This window comes from Myotis daubentonii, chromosome 20, assembly GCF_963259705.1.
Source record: "Myotis daubentonii chromosome 20, mMyoDau2.1, whole genome shotgun sequence".
In the NCBI taxonomy this organism is placed as follows: Eukaryota; Metazoa; Chordata; class Mammalia; order Chiroptera; family Vespertilionidae; genus Myotis; species Myotis daubentonii.
In genome coordinates, this window is record NC_081859.1 from 9,428,615 (window position 1) to 9,445,616 (window position 17,002).

The 17,002-nt window shown below is 42.5% G+C and overlaps 1 protein-coding gene across 8 annotated transcripts in view; it reads left to right on the forward strand.

Moving 5' to 3' along the window:
• Positions 1–17,002, forward strand: part of ESRRG (estrogen related receptor gamma) — a 461,433-nt gene that overhangs the window by 234,292 nt on the left and 210,139 nt on the right. The window contains exon 1 of one of the 8 annotated variants that reach the window (XM_059677810.1): positions 4,814–4,938. The exons of 6 other annotated variants lie outside the window; for them this stretch is intronic. The gene's annotated coding sequence lies outside the window, so the exon portion shown is untranslated. Of the gene's footprint in view, positions 1–4,813; positions 4,969–17,002 lie in introns of those variants that run through there. One more of the 8 variants, XM_059677801.1, reaches the window with a different exon arrangement.

A 17,002-nucleotide genomic window follows, 5' to 3' on the forward strand; every position in this document is an offset into this window, starting at 1 on the left:
CAAAACCAAGGTTAGGTGTTTGGTGTTCCCTGCTCTGCATTCTTCTTGGCTTTCTCTTGCTTTCATGGGCTCTGTCTTGATCTTGCCACGGGAACTAGCTTTTCCCTGCAACTGTGAGCAACATCTCTGCAGTTCAGAGGGCCTGCGGCATAAGACACAGGCCATTGCAGGCTGTGCCCCAGCACCATGATGTGTGAAATACCTGCCATCGCAAGGCTCATCACAGCCCTAGCAGGTTTGGCTCAGTGGACAGAGTGTCAGCCTGCGGACTGAGGGGTCCTGGGTTCAATTCCAGTCCAGGGCACATGCCTGGGTTGCGGGCTTGATCCCCAGTGGGTGAATTCAGGAGTCAGCTGATCAGTGATTCTTTCTCATTAGTGATGTTTTTATCTCCCTGTCCCTTCCTCTCTGAAATCAATATCTATCTATCGATCGATCGATCGATCGATAGATATATAGATATATTTTTTAGATAGAAAGATATCGATGTAGATATAGTTATATATTATTAAAGAAAGACTCATCAGGCAGCTCCTGTCATTTTGCTGAGAGCGCACCCCTACTGGTCCCCTACCCACCCGATGCTTACCTGGTCAGACACTTCCTCCCCTTTCTTCCTGCTGCTCACGGAACAGAGACCTGGCATTGCCCGTTAGTAGCGCTTCATGTCAAAACCACATTAAGTGCCTTGATTGTGTTTCAAATGATGTCTTGGGTCTGTGTCCTTAGAATGAAAACATAGAGTGACAGTGGAAGTCTTTAAAGTCTGCTCCTGTGATGGTTCAATTTTGTGAGCTTTTGTATCACGACAGATTTTTAAATTCTAAAGAAATTTGATTTTTTAAAAAAGTCTTAATACTCTACTTTTTATTCAGGGTGCAGAGGGGTCTTCTTGCCGTTTTCCTGGTCTGGGCTCTGGCTGTGAATGTTTGGACATCAGCTCAGAGCATCGTCTCCACAGGAACATTTTGCAACTGTTATCTCCTTGTTCACAGGAATCCAAGGTGGACCTAGTGGAGAATTGTTTAGTGATAGAAACGGAAATAGCAATAAAAGGAGGCATGGCCAAATTATGTAAAATCGAGGGCATGAATAATTCAGGACTCGCCTGAGTGCGATTTTTATTTTTATTGTTAAATAATACTAGCATTTCCATGAACTAATAACACACTGACTAACCAACTGGTAAGCTTTTTGTTGGGGGTTTGGGGCGACAGGGAGGAGGGAAGCAGAAAGGAAACTTGGGACCAAGTAATCATCTTTTGGATGATTACTAATCGCAATGAAACATGGGAGAATTACCTCTTTTATAATTTTTTAAAAATATAATTTTATTGATTTCAGAGAGGAAGGGAGAGGGAGATAGACTCATCAATGATGAGAGAGAATCATTGATCAGCTGCCTCCTGCATGCCCCACACTAGGTATTGAGCCTGCAATCCAGGCATGTGCTCTGGCAGGTAATTGAACCATGACCTTCTGGTTCATAGGTTGATGCTCCACCACTGAGCCATGCCAGTTGGGCTCTTTTATAATTTTTTAACTATAATGAAGATAAGTAAATAAAACCACAGAGTTCAGTAGGACATCTTTGTTTTCAGATCATAATGTTATATGAACTCCCTTCTTTGTTGAACCTCAGAATTTGTATCTACTGCTTTATATATATACACGTATTTCACCACAAATTCTAGGGTAAGTGTATGTGTATCTATGTTCATAGAAATAAAATATGTAAGGGTTTCTTTAAATGTAAAGTATGAAATGTAGCTTAGCTATAGACCTAAGGTGGAATAGAATGAAGGCCTCTGCAAGCAACTAATTTTATTCTCAAGCAAAAGTTATTCACTGCTAAAAAGAGAAAAATCTTGACTACAATAAACTGTAAAATGATGGATATTTTAAACAGGTTAGGAGAGGAATGGAAAATGAGCCAAGGTGTTAAATTGTGGAGAAGAGAGAGGGAGGGAGAGAGAAGGGGGAGAGAAAGTAAAGCATGAAAGAGAAGCTTTCAGAGGAGTCTGATGGAGAGACAGAAACTTTGAACTAGTATAAAGAAAGGACGAGTACTTTTTTATGGCCTCTTTAATGAGATCGTAATTATCTCAGGAAGACCTGGATTAGCTAAGAGATTAAGAACCAAAAGCAAAACAAGTAGATTGCCCCCAAATTATGGTGGAGTCATCCAATATTGCAGAAGAATGCAGGGAAAATATGATATTGAATTGTCAAATGAAATGTACTCTTTCTTATTCGAATTCTTTGAGAGGGGGTGCAAGAGATTTTATGAACAATAGTAGGAATTGTCTTGGGCTGAATGTGCACTAGAAAACATCAGGAGAGTTCGAGCAGAGCTCAGGCGGGATTCCTTTGGGAACATAGTCCTGGGAGGGTCCCTTAGAATACGGTTTTGTCACCCCAGATATCGCCACAGCATTGTGTGGACTCTGGAGAGGGACATAGAAGAATTTGAACAGCATTAGGACATTGATAAGAGAGTAGAGTAACTGAGGCAGGAAGCTATAAACACCTAAGCCACTAGTCTTTGAGCAGGAGATCTGTTTATTGATACACAACAGAAACTTAAAGTAGTATCAGGAAATATGATTTCCTTGGAGGCAAAATCATCCCACTTATACTCTATTTTAATTAAGAATTAATGATGGGAAAACAGTTTGTAAAAGACAACTTATGAAGGAGTTAGATGTTATAAGAAAGATTGGACTATTGTTAAGTACATTGAGATTAGTAAATTGTGCAGCTAATAAATTAGCATAGCATTTACAAACATCCTCATGCGTGGGTGTATATGTGGATTACATACAGGGTGTCTCCCCAAAATGTATACATACTTTAATAACTGATAGCTCAATTTTGAAAATGAAATGTAGTTTAATAAACACTGCCTTTATAATTATTAAAAATGTGTATACATTTTTGGGGGACACCCTGTAGATACACATATACACACACATGTAAAAAGGGTGATTATAATCAGCCCCATTCCTGAGCCATAATCGCTGTGCAGAGGGTCTCTCCTAGTAGATGTATTGTTCTAAGAAAGTTATGATTGGAGCTATTTGTAACGTTATGAAGACACATGATCAAGCAAACCAAGCAGATAAACTCTTAGTTCTCAACCAAAAGACTCATCGGAATTACAGAACAACCATTTTCAAACTATACAAGCCCATCCCTCAATTTCCTGAGACCTCATCACCCCCACCCCAGAAGATTCTAACAGGCCCCTGACTATTTTTAGGAGAAATGTGGGATTGTAACTAGTTCTTTTCTTCTTTATTCCACTTTTTCATATTGATACATGAGATTATTTATAATGAGTGGGGAGAGCTGAGTATAATTTTTTTCTAAAGGAGAAACAAAGAAGGAGGAAATATTTCCCCAAATTTTTCATCAGTTCAAAAGACATAGCACCCGGGCTGTTTTTATTTTTTTATTTTTATTGTCAACCTCCCATTTCCCATCACTTTCCCGGGCATGCTTGTTTTGCTCATCTGTAAGGCAGGAAATGATTCCTGTATAGCTATTTTTGTCTAGGATTTCAGAGTTTGATGAAAGGAATAAGATGGAGATCTGGCTTTTCATTAATGACGACCATAAGCCCTGCTCTGGGCTGTTGACAAAACATTAATTAGAAGCTCTTTATAATGAAAATAATATTCTGCTGCTCAGTGTCAACTTAAAGCTAAAGATAGTTTTCAGAAGTGCATTTTGAGTCCTGCCTGTGTGGCTTGGGTTGAGCGTTGACCTATGAACCAGGGGGTCATGGTTTGATTCCCAGTCAGGGCACATGCCCTGGTTGCGGGCTACATTCCCAGTAGGGGGAGTGGAGGAGGCAGCCATTCCATGATTCTCTGTCATCATTGATGTTTCTTTCTCTCTCATCCTTCCTCTCTGAAATCAGTAAAAAAATATTTTTAAACAATGCATTTAGATTCATATCCATCTGTAAGTTAGAACATGATGGGGCTCGAATTCCTGTAGAGTTTCTAAGACATCTTCTCTCCTTCCCGTGCAAGAGAAGAAAGTATTGGCCTGCATCCTGAAAACCGCCGTAGAAATTAGATACTCATACATACAGGGGAAGACAGAGGCAGCGAGAACACAGCATCAGAAGGAAGGGATGTTGTCATTCCTCACAAGTGGCAATGCGGGAGTGACATAGTTATCTTGTAACAAGTGCAAATCTGTCTCTCAACCAAGGAGAAAAGGGATTTAAAAGGCATCTCTCAGCCCCATTATTTTTAAGTGCTCTTGTGTTGGCTTGAAAACTGAGGCCTTTGTAATCCGTCTGTAACTAGTTACTCACACAACACTTACAAATAACAGAAATAAATGTGAAATCCTTTTCTTTTCTTTTCTTTTCTTTTCTTTTCTTTTCTTTTCTTTTCTTTTCTTTTCTTTTCTTTCCTTTCCTTTCCTTTCCTTTCCTTTTCCTTTTCCTTTTCCTTTTCCTTTTCCTTTTCCTTTTCCTTTTCCTTTTTCTTTTCTTTTTCCTTTTCTTTTTTAAGCTGGAAGAAACCGTGTGTCTTCATTAGTTTGGAAATGGAAGCCTTGCTTATTAAGGTTTTGTTTTTTTCTAAAAATGTTCTCTTTGTCAGCCAAGGTGACAGCCAGGCGAGGTGACCCCAAATGAGACTTACCGACCTTCAGACTTTTCCATCAGAGGCCTGTCACCTTGAAGGGCCAGCATTTGCACCCGGCAGGTCTGAATATCGCTGTGCGGGACATAGATATGAACCTGGCCAATCTGGCTCCGCCTTTGCACATTCAGGATTCCCTGGAATAGTCTGGGCACGAGCAAGAGAGTTGTTTGCCACCCTCCTAGGATTTCTCCCTTACCCGGTCGCATCCCTGGCTTTCCGGGGCAGCCAGGAAAGGAGCGGGAGTGAAGAGGGCATCCTTGCACGTGCCAAGGTGTCTGGCCTCCTCGGTGCCCCAGGGCTGGTAGGTGTGCAGGCTGACTTCCTTTTGCTTGCTTTGATTAGTCCGTTAAAATATAAGTCCTTTTGACGTCTGGTTTAGCATTTGCAATGCAGAAGACATTAAACAAATATTAGCTGGTTTGCTGGTGGGTCGCTTCTGCATAGGATAACATGGTTAGATCCGTGGCTGGACAGTGAGAAAGAAGGGAAGTTTGAAAGCTATTTAAAGAAGCTTGCCAATACAGTATTTAGTATCTACTGTTTTCATCACTGCTCTTTCCAAACAGCACCAGCCACTAGATAGGCTGACCTTGTTTTCTCCACAGTCTTACTCTCCAGTGAGGATTGAGGCAAGAGATTTTGTGGTTGTTGCTGTTCAGGGATGCATCTTAAGTGCTCTGCAGTGCCTGCCACATAGTAGATGCTCAATAAATATTTGCTGAATGAAAGAACGACTGTCATGCAAATAGTAGGGAAGTTAAAAGAGTAATTTGCTTTGCTCTTGTATAGACATATTGCCACAAGCCAGCTATATTTCTTATGTACTTCAGATAAGACAGTAGTATCACTTATTATTTCCAATTTGGTTAGCAGGTTTAGACTGTATCACAAGGCTATTTATTTTGAAATTCACGAGTGGAATTTACTGCTGAAGTAGAAAGGTAGGGGACCCGTGTATGTGGTTGATAAACCAGTGAGTCCCAGTTGTCACTCTACTTAGTTCTGTGTCGTGAGCACATAAAACTTTGTTTCCCTGAATATGTTCTAGTCCCTTGAGCTGGAGCCACAATCCAGAAAGCACATACGATTCAGGAGAAAAAACCTGGGTCTGGGCATTGAGATCCCATCATTACCCCATCACTAACTACATGAGGACTTTGCCAATCCCTTCTCCTCCGTAGACCTGCTCTCTATTCAGTAAACCCCACTCCCTCGGTGTGGTGTGTTATGTTATAGAAATAATACAGATTAGAGAAGAGCAATCAGGAATACCACCAGCCCTCTCTCTGCACTGGTTTTCTCATTGGTAAAGTGGAGATTACGATGGTGACAGTTAGCAAATTCCAGCAATTACTACCCCTTGTTCTATATCTAAACATATATACGATTTCATGAGAAGTTGTCCTAACCTATCAATAATTCAACTTAGAAAAATGTCCAGGCATTGCCAGGGTCCATCCTGATAACTTCTGTCAGGTAAAGAGAAGAATTGTTAGGTTTTTCCATTTCAAATCTTATACACAGAGCCCTTTCCATTTTGAAAATGTCAGCGCTTTGCTATACACCTTGAGAAGCAGCTTTGTTGTTTTTAAATTACATTTGTTAAGCCTGAAATCCATAATATGAGTGATAGGCCCTGGTGGTATTTATATAAAAATTAAAGCTGTCAGGTTGTATTAAGGTTTAATCGCTGGCTGTGGCTCATGAGTCATAGTTTCTTTGCACTAGGCCTCCTCATGTACCTTTTTTTTTGGTTATCAACCTGAGCTATAGAAACATCATGTGCCTTTTTAAAATTTAATTTTATCTTATTGGGGTGACATTGGTTAAGAAAATAATACAGGTTTCATGTGTACAATTCTATGGTGCATCATCACATCATCTGTATATTGCATTGTGTATTCACCAACCTGAGTCAAGTCTCCTTTTATCACCATTTATTCCCCCCTCTAGCCATCATATGCCTTTTTTAAGTTGTAAGGCTCATTCTTAGAAAATTCCTCAGTGGGTTAATGGAAAAGACGACAGAGCAAAAGAAACCAACATTGTTCTATGTGAGGTGCATGTAATATGTTGGATGCTGGTCACTTTACATATGGCGGCTCATCTGTTCTTTAACATCACCTAGTGGTGCCCTTTGTGCCCATTGTACAGGTGAAAATACCGAGTCTCAGGGAAAGATACCGTAAGCTAACTGGCCAAGGCCATTTCCAAAGTGCTGAATCCTAACCTTTTACTACGTTCTTCTAAAATCTGCCTAGATGAGTTTTACCTCCCTTTTGCTGACCTCAAAAGTACTTCTAATTATCTGAACCTTTGTGACTAGATCATTAGGAAGATGTGTGGAGATCATTTTAAATCCATTCTGGTTCAAAAAGTAAGACCGAAACTAATAGTATTTTGTAAAGGTAGCAGAAGTCTTTTGAAGGTGAATCAGAGAAATGTATTACCCTTGTAATGTGAACTTAGCCTTTTCTTCTTTATGGGTCTGATCCCATCTCAGTGACCCTCAAAGCAGAGGAAGATTCCTCATTTTTAATCCAAGTGGTACAATTGTGTGATGGGCGGACTACATGTCTCAGCCAAAGGTACACCTCTTCTGTGTGTCTCCAGTCTGCTGGGACCTGCCGGGATTCCTTATCCAGAACTGCCTGAGCCCCACTGGGAACCAGCCTCTGACCTCTGGGTGGGCTAAGGAAAGGAGCTAGAGGCTGGTGCTCTGAAGCCAGGTGACTCAGGACTCCATAGACCTGGCCGTCAGCTCCCTTGCCTCCAATGGAGGCAAATCCAAAGGGCCATTCAACTCCAGTGGCACCCACTGCATCCAATCGCCACTCTTCCCTCAGCCCATCTTGCCCCACAGCTTTTTGAGGTGTTTTTTTTTTGTGTGTGTGTGTGTGTGTGTCTTTTTGTTAATCCTCACCAGAGAATATTTTTCCATTGATTTTTAGAGAGAATGGAAGGGAAAAGGAGAGACAGAAACATCGATGTGAGAGAGATACATTGATTGGTTGCCTCCTGCATGCACCCCCCCTACCAGGGCCGGGGAACCTGCAACCAAGGTATGTGCCCTTAGCCAGAATTAAGCCTGGGGCCCTTCAGTCAGTGGGCCCATGCTCTATCCACTGAGTCAGACCCGCTAGGGCTTGTCCCCATGGTTTTTAAGAGCACTTTCTAACAGAACTCGTGCACACAAATCCCAGAATCTATTTCTCTAGGAGTCAACATAAGACAACCTCCAACAGATTTCTCTTTTGGGTCAGTTTGATAACATCCCCAGATCTGAGACTAGAAACCTCCAAATGGCTCCTCGGTACATACTCATGAGTATTGGTCTCAGCCCCTTGCTCTTCTGTTCATTAGTTTACAGTGACAGGTACGAGGTGGGTGAAGGAAGCTATGGTTGGAATTCTAGACAGCAGACCACTCTGGGGTTGGCTGTTGACCCAGCCCTGGTTGTATTTCTAAGTCAGAGGACATGAATCATTGCAATAGGACTTCCACAGTGAGTTAAATGTTGTAACTTCAGAAATGTATGAGACAAGATTCCCATTTTCAAGAGTAAGAAACTGAGTTCCCATGATTAGCCAATAATAATATACAGCAGTTCTCCTCCAATGATGTCATTTCCTTCAATATAGTGTCTTAATAACATTGATGAGATGCCATAAGAACTCAACTCTTGTTTATCTCAATTCGTCTGTGCTAAATTTCACACTGTATCGCACTTTGTTTCCCCACAGTTCACTGACATGAAGTGAGGATTTACCGTAATTATTCAGCAGTGGAGTCAGAATTCAGCCTTAGATGTGATTCTGGAGTGTTGTCCTTTAACTAGTAACTTGCTGATTCTTATCAACTATCTTTGCTGGTCTGCAACGTATAAAAAACCAAGGGCTCCGTGAGATAATGTGTCGAAGGAAAACTAAAGTCCCTCTCTGGATGTTGGATTCGAGGTGGGAAACATCTGTGGCCACCCCTCATTAGCTCTTGTTGGGAAGGTCTTCCTGGTGAGTCGGCTGATGACTAGAGGCTGGGTGACATCGGAAGGGGATGAGCTTCCGGCAGGATTTCAGCTTTCCCTCGGAATGCCATCTCTCTCAGACTTAAATCCTAGCAGCATCTTGTCTGCCAAGGAGCAGCTCTGTGGTGCTTTATATTCTATTACCCCGTAATATACAATGCGTTTTATTTACGTTCCTCATCTTTTATACAGAACTGTCACAAAAGACGTCACTGCCGATTACGACCTGTGTGGGCAAGCCACACCGGTGAATTACGCCCCTTGTCATAGATCATGCCAGTCGTGCCTGGCGGGGAAGAGAGGAGGATAAATCCAGAACAATGATGGATGTACTTCAGGAGGTTAAGAGTTGCTAGGTGTGGAGGCGAAGCTACAGTTAGAAATGCCAGGCCCTAGCTGGTTTGGCTCAGTGGACTGAGTGTTGGCCTGTGGACTGAAGGGTCCCAAGCTCGATTCTGGTCAAGGGCACATGCCTGGGTTGTGAGCTCAATCCCCAGTAGGGGGTGTGCAGGAGGCAGCCAATCAATGATTCTCTCTCCTCATTGATGTTTCTCTCTCTCCCTCTCCCTTCCTCTCTGAAATAAATAAAAGTACATTAAAATAAGAAAAGAGAAATGCCGGAAGGTGGCCTCTTCATCTTCAAACTTCTCAGCTCTGCCTTCACCTCCTCCAGAACATGCTCTGCCCAACTGGTATGACCATTTGGGATTCCCCAGCCGCACCCCCCCCCCCCCCAGGCTGCTAGGAGGGCCTCTCATCCTTCATCAGTGGCCAGGAACATCACCGCTTCCTCCTTCAGCAGGATTTGGTGAATTTGCCCCCCTGTTTTGTAGTGTCTGTTTGGCACTCATGGAATATCACTTTCCCTCCTGAACTTTGTAAAATCCATACCACCAACAGGGAGGGGTCTGTATATATAATTATAGAGATTTTATATCTATAAATCTATCTAAATGTTGTCTATGCTAATACATTGGATATTTGAGTAGGACTTGATCTTTAGAAATTACCATTCAGTATTTATTGATGTTATAACCAACTGTAAGCGGGACTGTGCTAGGGAACACACAATGAGTAAGACACTGCCCCAGCCATCACGGAGTCTGAGGTCTAGGGAAGGAGTGCGGAACCAGGAACAGACAGTTATAATAGAGCGTGGAAAGTGCTAGAATGCAGGTAGTCCCAGGGTCCTTGGATCACCTGAGCAAAGTCCTGGAGGACAGACACTGGGATGAATCAGGGGAGGTGTGTGTTGGGAGTGGAGTGGGAAGAGTTTGTCAAATTGTGCGAGGGACAGAGTATTGGAGAACTATAAGCGATGGATCAGGGTTATTATGGTTGGTTGCAGGTACTAATAAGGTGGCGAGGGAAGGAAGAGGTGATCGCAGTGAGAAAGGAATCTAAATGTAAGCCTGGGTCAGGTCACAGGGGCCTTATAGACATCGGAACCAGTTTGACCTTAATCCTGAAAATAACAGGAAGCTGTTATAGGGATTTACATGGAAGAGTGGCAGGAAGAGTTTGTGGTTTGAAAATGATCACTCCTGCTTCCCTGGGGGGAATGAAGGTGAGACCAGGCCTTTCGCAATGGTGTTGGTGAGAGAGGAGGGTAGCCTCAGCTGTCACAGTGGCAGTGGGCAAGGAGATGGGTGTGAATTTTAAAAAAGACCCAACATTTTATTTCTGTAGGAAGGGCTCCATGGGCTCAGGTTTGCACAGTTGGGTGGAGAGTGTGTGGTTCACCAGGGTGAGGACCTGGTATGGGGAAGGTTGACCAACATTAGACCCTATGAGACAATCAAGTCATGTGTCCGTTTGGGCCATGGTCATATGGTTGCAGGGCTCAAGAGCTAGCAACAAAGACCATTCCCACAAGTAATTAAAGGGATGGGATGGATGAATTTACACCGGAGGAATGGGAAATCTAAGAGGCGGCTGATCTTGAAACCCAGACACCCACCCCGCTATACGCAATAAATAGAAGAACAGGTGCGGAAGGCAACCTGAACATAAGGCAATATTTTTCCATGTTCACGTTTTTGCTACAGTGCCCATCACATCTTCAGCAACAACTACAAACTATGAAAAGGAAAGAAATCAAGGGACACCACACCCCACGCCTTTGATTGTCTGCATATTGTGTTTTTTTTGTTTTTGTTAATCCTCACCCGAGGATATTTTTCCATTGATTTTTAGCGAGAGTGGAAGAGAGAAGAAACGAGAGAGAAACATCGATGTGAGAGAAACACCTCAATTGGTTGCCTCCTGCATGAGCCCTGACCACAGCCCAGGCTGGGGAGAAGCCTGCAATCAAACTACGTGTCCTTGAAAGGAATCGAACCTGGGACCCTTTGGTCCACACACTGATGCTCTCTCCACTGAGCCAAACCAGCTAGGGCTGCGTGTGTTTTGAGAGCTGGCTCATGCTCATGCCCAGTTTTCAGACACTTTCATCAGCGTGTCATGACAGCACTTGATTCTAGCCTTTTTCTTCAGTCTCCTACCAGCACTTTCCACACGGCTTCAGTCCTCACTTAGGAACAATGGCTCTGAGACCCAGCAGCGCCTTTAAGAGCGTGTACAGGACTCTCCTTAGAGGAGGAGGAGAAAAAGAGATGCGTTTGGAGGGCGCAGCGACAAGGATTTTCATTCATAAAGTGAGAGAGTAACTTGAGAACGGCCCAGCATGACTGATGTGCGAAGGAGAGTCAGTGTAGGATTTCGCGCTGCTGTTGCCGTTGCCACCCTCCGACCTCACTCTGGGAGGGAACATCATGTGCTTGCACATCCGTGACATGGGCAGGGCTCTCCGGCGAGATGCGCTGTGGCCCCCGCTGCAAACTTGTGACACGGGGTGAATCATCCCCTTAAAGGGAACCCAAACCTGTGCCTTCCTACACAGTCTCCTTGCAAAGCACAGAGAGAAGGAAGCCAGGGGGAGCTACCTAACACTGATTCTGTTGCCTTGAGAGCAGATGCTGACCCAGCTTTTCCAAAGAAGCCTAGAAGTTAAAGTGCATTGGACCTGAGGTCAGAACTTGTGTGTTTGGGTTCACTTCTTGGCTTGACCATTCATAAGTTATGTGGTCCTTACAGCTGTGAATGCATGCACCTCTACGTTATGGCTAAATATCCCTTTTATAGACTTGTTATGAAGACGAAAGGAAATGATGTAAAAAATGACCTCGTATTTTGATATTAGTTCCCATTTCATTATTTTTTAAAAAATATTTTTATTGACTTCAGAGAGGAAGGAAGCGGTAGAGAGAGAGAAACATCAATGATCAGAGAGAAGCATTGATCGGCTGCCTCCTGCACGCCCCCTACTGGGGATGGAGCCCACAACCCGGGCATGTGCTCTGACCAGGAATTGAACTGTGACCTCTGGGTTCATAGGTCGATGCTCAACCACTGAGCCATGCCTGGCCGGGCTGTTTTATTATTTTTATTATTATAATCATCTCATCCTTATGTTCTGTGTACAAAACCCCTTTTGTCCTTTGACATATTGTGACTGGAATAGCATCTGGAACAGTATCTGTGCTGAGGAACATATCAGAGGCTTGCCCTGCATGGATTATAAAGCCATTCTCATTTTTAAAACTGCATGAGCCAGTTCTACCCTTTACCCCCTGACCATTGTTTGTGTTATTTTTTTAAGCCTCAAAATAAGCTGATATAACAAGCCATTTTTTCAAAAAGATCCAAGTCTGGCTATTTCTCTTACATGAGTCTAACCTTTTCCTTCAGGAAAGAACTTAGGGGTGCTTGTTGGAGATTTTTGAATTTTTTTCTATCTTTTGGGTATTTATTGAAGCCCTGATATCTTCTTTGTTTGTTTTTACTTCTGGTTAGGCTATCAAACACCACTGATACTAAAACATTTTTAGGCTTAATCACAGTTATCTATTTTATCAAAATTGGGGACATCCCTAAGGTGTTTGTTAGGTATCTCCAGCGGGACCAGGAATGCAGAAATAAATTCCCTAAGTAAAATTCTGTACCTACATCCCAGTGGTCCATGGAGTATATAAAACTCTCTGCTACTTAAATTAGATCCCTGTATTTCTAATGGGAGTTTTAACCCAAAAATCAGTTGTTTCTGCATGGAAAAAGGCATGGATTCCAAAGTGAACTTTTTATCTGTTTGGTAAACTATCCAAGTTTCTACTCTTGGAAACAAAACTAGTTTACTCTCTTTTACTAGGAATATTACAGAAAACCATATGCTATTTAAGTCCAAATTTTCTTTGCTTAAAATCATAGTTTCCTTGATTGAGATCCCCCTCCCCCCCAATCTTGATTTGCTTGTTTGACTGCTTTGTCCACTCAAGTAGTCACATCAAAAGCAGGCAATGGCTCAATGGATAGAGCTTCAGCCTGCGGACCTGAAAGGTTCCATTCTGGTCAAGGGGACATGCCTGGGTTGCAGGCTCGATTCCCAGTAGGGGGCGTGCAGGAGGCAGCTGATCAATGATTCTCTCTCATCATTGAAGTTTCTATTTCTCCCTCTCCCTTCCTCTCTGAAATCAACAAAAAATGTATTTATATATTTACAAAAAACAGCCAATGACCCTTAGAAACCATGTCAAGGACTAAAATGGACCCCCACCTCTTCATCTGAAAATAAAAACAATACCAAACTACAAGGTAGTGTAAGAAAATAGCAAAGTTTTGATTTTTTTTTTTTTCACCAAAGAGTACTCCCCCCCCCCTCTTTTGGAAACATCAAATATCAGATTATTTTTTTAAAAAATGTATTAGGGCTCCTGCTTTGTTGCTGCCCGAGCACATGTCTGAGCCTGTCTTTGGGTAATCTGACCCCTGGTCAGATCCACTGAGCTATTTGGGAGTCTAGCTCTGGAGCCCAAGCTGTTGGTTAGTGAGCGAAATAGAACACAGTATGTAATTCTGTTTTGTTTAAACCAACTTTCTCTCGCATCATTGGCAAATAACACGTATTAGTCAAGCTAAACTTTTTTGCCTTTCACTGTTGAGGAATGACAATATGTTTTGACAGTTACAGACATTATGTGGGAGAGAGAAAATGTAACCACTTCCGTGTGTGTATCTTACTGTCAGAATTCTTGTTTGTCTCAAGTCGAGTTCTAGCTACCAGAGAAAAGCAGGACTGGGTAAAGCTGTATGTGTTTGAAATGCTGTGCAGTTGAATCTTTGGGGACTAGTCATGTGCAGCTTCAGTCCAAGCTGCTGAATTCCTCTGGGATTTTAGAGTGAGGGCTTGAAAGGGGCAGAGGAAGGGGGTCGTTCCAACACCATAGACCCTCCCTTTTATTTTTATTATTTTTTAAATATATTTTTATTGATTTCAGAGAGGCAGGGAGTGGGAGAGATAGAACCATCAATGATGAGAGAGAATCATGGATGGGCTGCCTCCTGCATGCCCCACACGGGGGATCAAGCCCACAATCTGGGCATGTGCCCTGACCGGGAACCGAACCGTGACCTCCTGGTTCATAGGTTGATGCTCAACCACTGAGCCACACCATTTGGGGAAGGCCCGCCCTTTTAGAACCAGACATCACCTCCTCAGTCGTCCACTGCAGGTTGAGCCAGCTGACTGTTTATGGGCTGCAACTATGCTTTGTTGCTTTGTTGATCGGACAGTTAGTAGACTTTGGATGCATTTGGACAGGGCCTCTTTTCTACAAGTCACTGTGGATCCCATCACTCCATATTGCTTAACCCTGCCTGGCACCTGCCTGGCTCCCTAGGCCCTGGCACTTCTGGGACTGCCACCGTTGTAGACCTGCGTCAGGTTATGCTGGTCCATCTCCTTTAAAGGGGATGGTTTCAGAGGCTGGGACAGGTGTTCACCTAAGGTCATGGAGAGCTAAGACCAGAACTCGGGTCCCCTGAGTGCCAGAGCGGGGTCATTATGACCACACCATTTGGGGGTCTGACATTTAAATTTACCCCATTAGCTATATCTTCTGTTGTTGTTAATCCTCACCTAAGGATATTTTTTTCCCATTGATATTTTAGAGAGTAGAAGGGAAGAAGAGAAGGGGCGGGGAGAGACAGAGAGAGAGAGAAAGAGAGAGAGACATTGATGTGAGACAGACACATCGATTGGTTGCCTCTCGCATGGACCCCCCATCAGGGCTGGGGATTGAACCATGGATCCTGCAATCCAGGTACTTGCCCTTGACCAGGACTGGAACCCATGACCCTTTGGTGCTTGGGCTGACACATTAACCACGGAGTCACACAGGCCGCCAGTGCAGCTATATCTTTTCTTTTATTAAAATTTTTTTTATTGATTTCAGAGAGGAAGGGAAAGAGAGGTAGAAACATCAATGATGAGAGAGAACCATTGATCAGCTGCCTCCCGCACACCCCCCACTGGGGATCGAACCCACAACCCAGGCATGTGCCCTGACCCAGCATCAAACCCAGGACCCCCCCCCCAGTCTGCAGGCTGATGCTCCATCCACTGAGCCAAACCAGCTAGGGCAGCTATATCTTTTTTTTTATAATAAAGAAACGCACAGCTTTCGAAACAAATACTATAGATAAATTTACCACCCGCTTATCTAATGATATCACCGGGAAAAACAAAACAAAACACAATACAAAAAATAAGCTCAACAGGGCTGTGCCCATTCTTTTATCATATTTCTAGAAAGAGGCCTACTAATTATTTCTAGGTAGAGGCCTATTAATTATTTTTCTAGCAATACATAAGGAAGCTTTTAACTACAATATATGAGCATCAATGAATAAAGACATATTTTCCCCCGATGGCAGGAATATTTTAAATGCATACTTGGACATAGTTATCAGCATCTCCCAGTTAAGAAATTTTGACAAATTCTGACTTTAGATGTATATTTCACACACCATTAGAATACATTAGAATATATTATCCATTCCCTGAGGGCAGGGCTCTTCTTCCTTGTTCTACACATTTTGCTTATTAGATAACTGCGTGCACATGCTATGGTGAAGATAATAAGGCATTAAATTAGAAATGTGCCTAATTTAAATTTTACAATTGAATTTTTTTCAGACCGCTATAAGCATATGTGTTTTTATGCTAAAGAACCATTGAGCATCTTTATTAGATGAGTAAAATTCATGTAAAAGGCAAGAACCCTTTTATTTTTCTCTTATTGTTCTGAACTTTTAAAAATTCCCACTTATTGAAATATGGGGTTTGGTTTATGTGAACAAACCCAATATATATATATATAATTTGCCACAAAGTGGGTGATATTTCAGGGCTGCGTTTTGTTTTTGTTTTCTAGTTCATTACCAGGCATAGAGGAGACATATTTGGTGAATAAATGAAAGAATAAATGAATCAAAGAATAGGTGGATGGGTGGATGGATGAATGGGTGAATGAATAGGTCTTTATAGCAGGTCCTTAATCTATTATCAGCTTTCTAAGGGCAGGAATTACTGCACAGTTATGTAGAAAATGTAATCCCCAAACAAATCAGGTGTCTGTTATTCAAACTGTGTTTTGTAGACGTTAGATGAGATAATCCTCTCTATTACTTCTCTGTTTTCTCTGCCAATTTTATGCAGAATAATCCCAAAATCATAATTTCCAAGTCAATTCGTATCTCCACTAAATTTCCATATTTGCAAATGTCTATTAGAAACCTCAATGCAGGTGACCCTTTGGCATCTCAAACAAAGTCAACGTGTCCAAAATCTATTCCTCTATCAGTCATGTGAAAGTTCCTGGCAATTCATCCTTGGCCTCGCTTCCTGATATTGTCATTTCTTTCCAACTCCACTGCAAGTCGGCCGACCTACAGAGAACTGTAGTTGGCATTAACACTTACTCCACTGCAGTAGCCTCATAACTGATTTCTTGACTAATATTTAAACACTCTAGGCCAGTGTACGTATGGCTGCTTTGTGTATAACCTGACTGTTTTATTCCCATAGTATAACTTCTGTAGTTCCCCAAGCCCTGCAACACTGGTCACGTTTTTTATGGAAGTTAAGACTTTCGATGGCCACAGATGACCTTTCCAGTTTCATCCCATGCTATTGGACAACATACTTAAGCTGATTTGGCCCAACCCCTCTCTCCCATGGTGACTTAATGCCATTCCCTGGACCTGGAATGTGTAGTCAAAATCCATGACTCAAGGGCCACTTCACAGGACACCCTCAGGAAGCTACCTGATCACTCCGTTTGGAAGTGGTCTTGTGTCTGAGATGGAATTGCACTCTCTTCACTCTTATTTGGACACCACATGAACACTTTCTGTCACAATGGCTTTATCACTTTTTTTCAATTCTCCGACTGATTTTCAAGTGCCCTGAGAT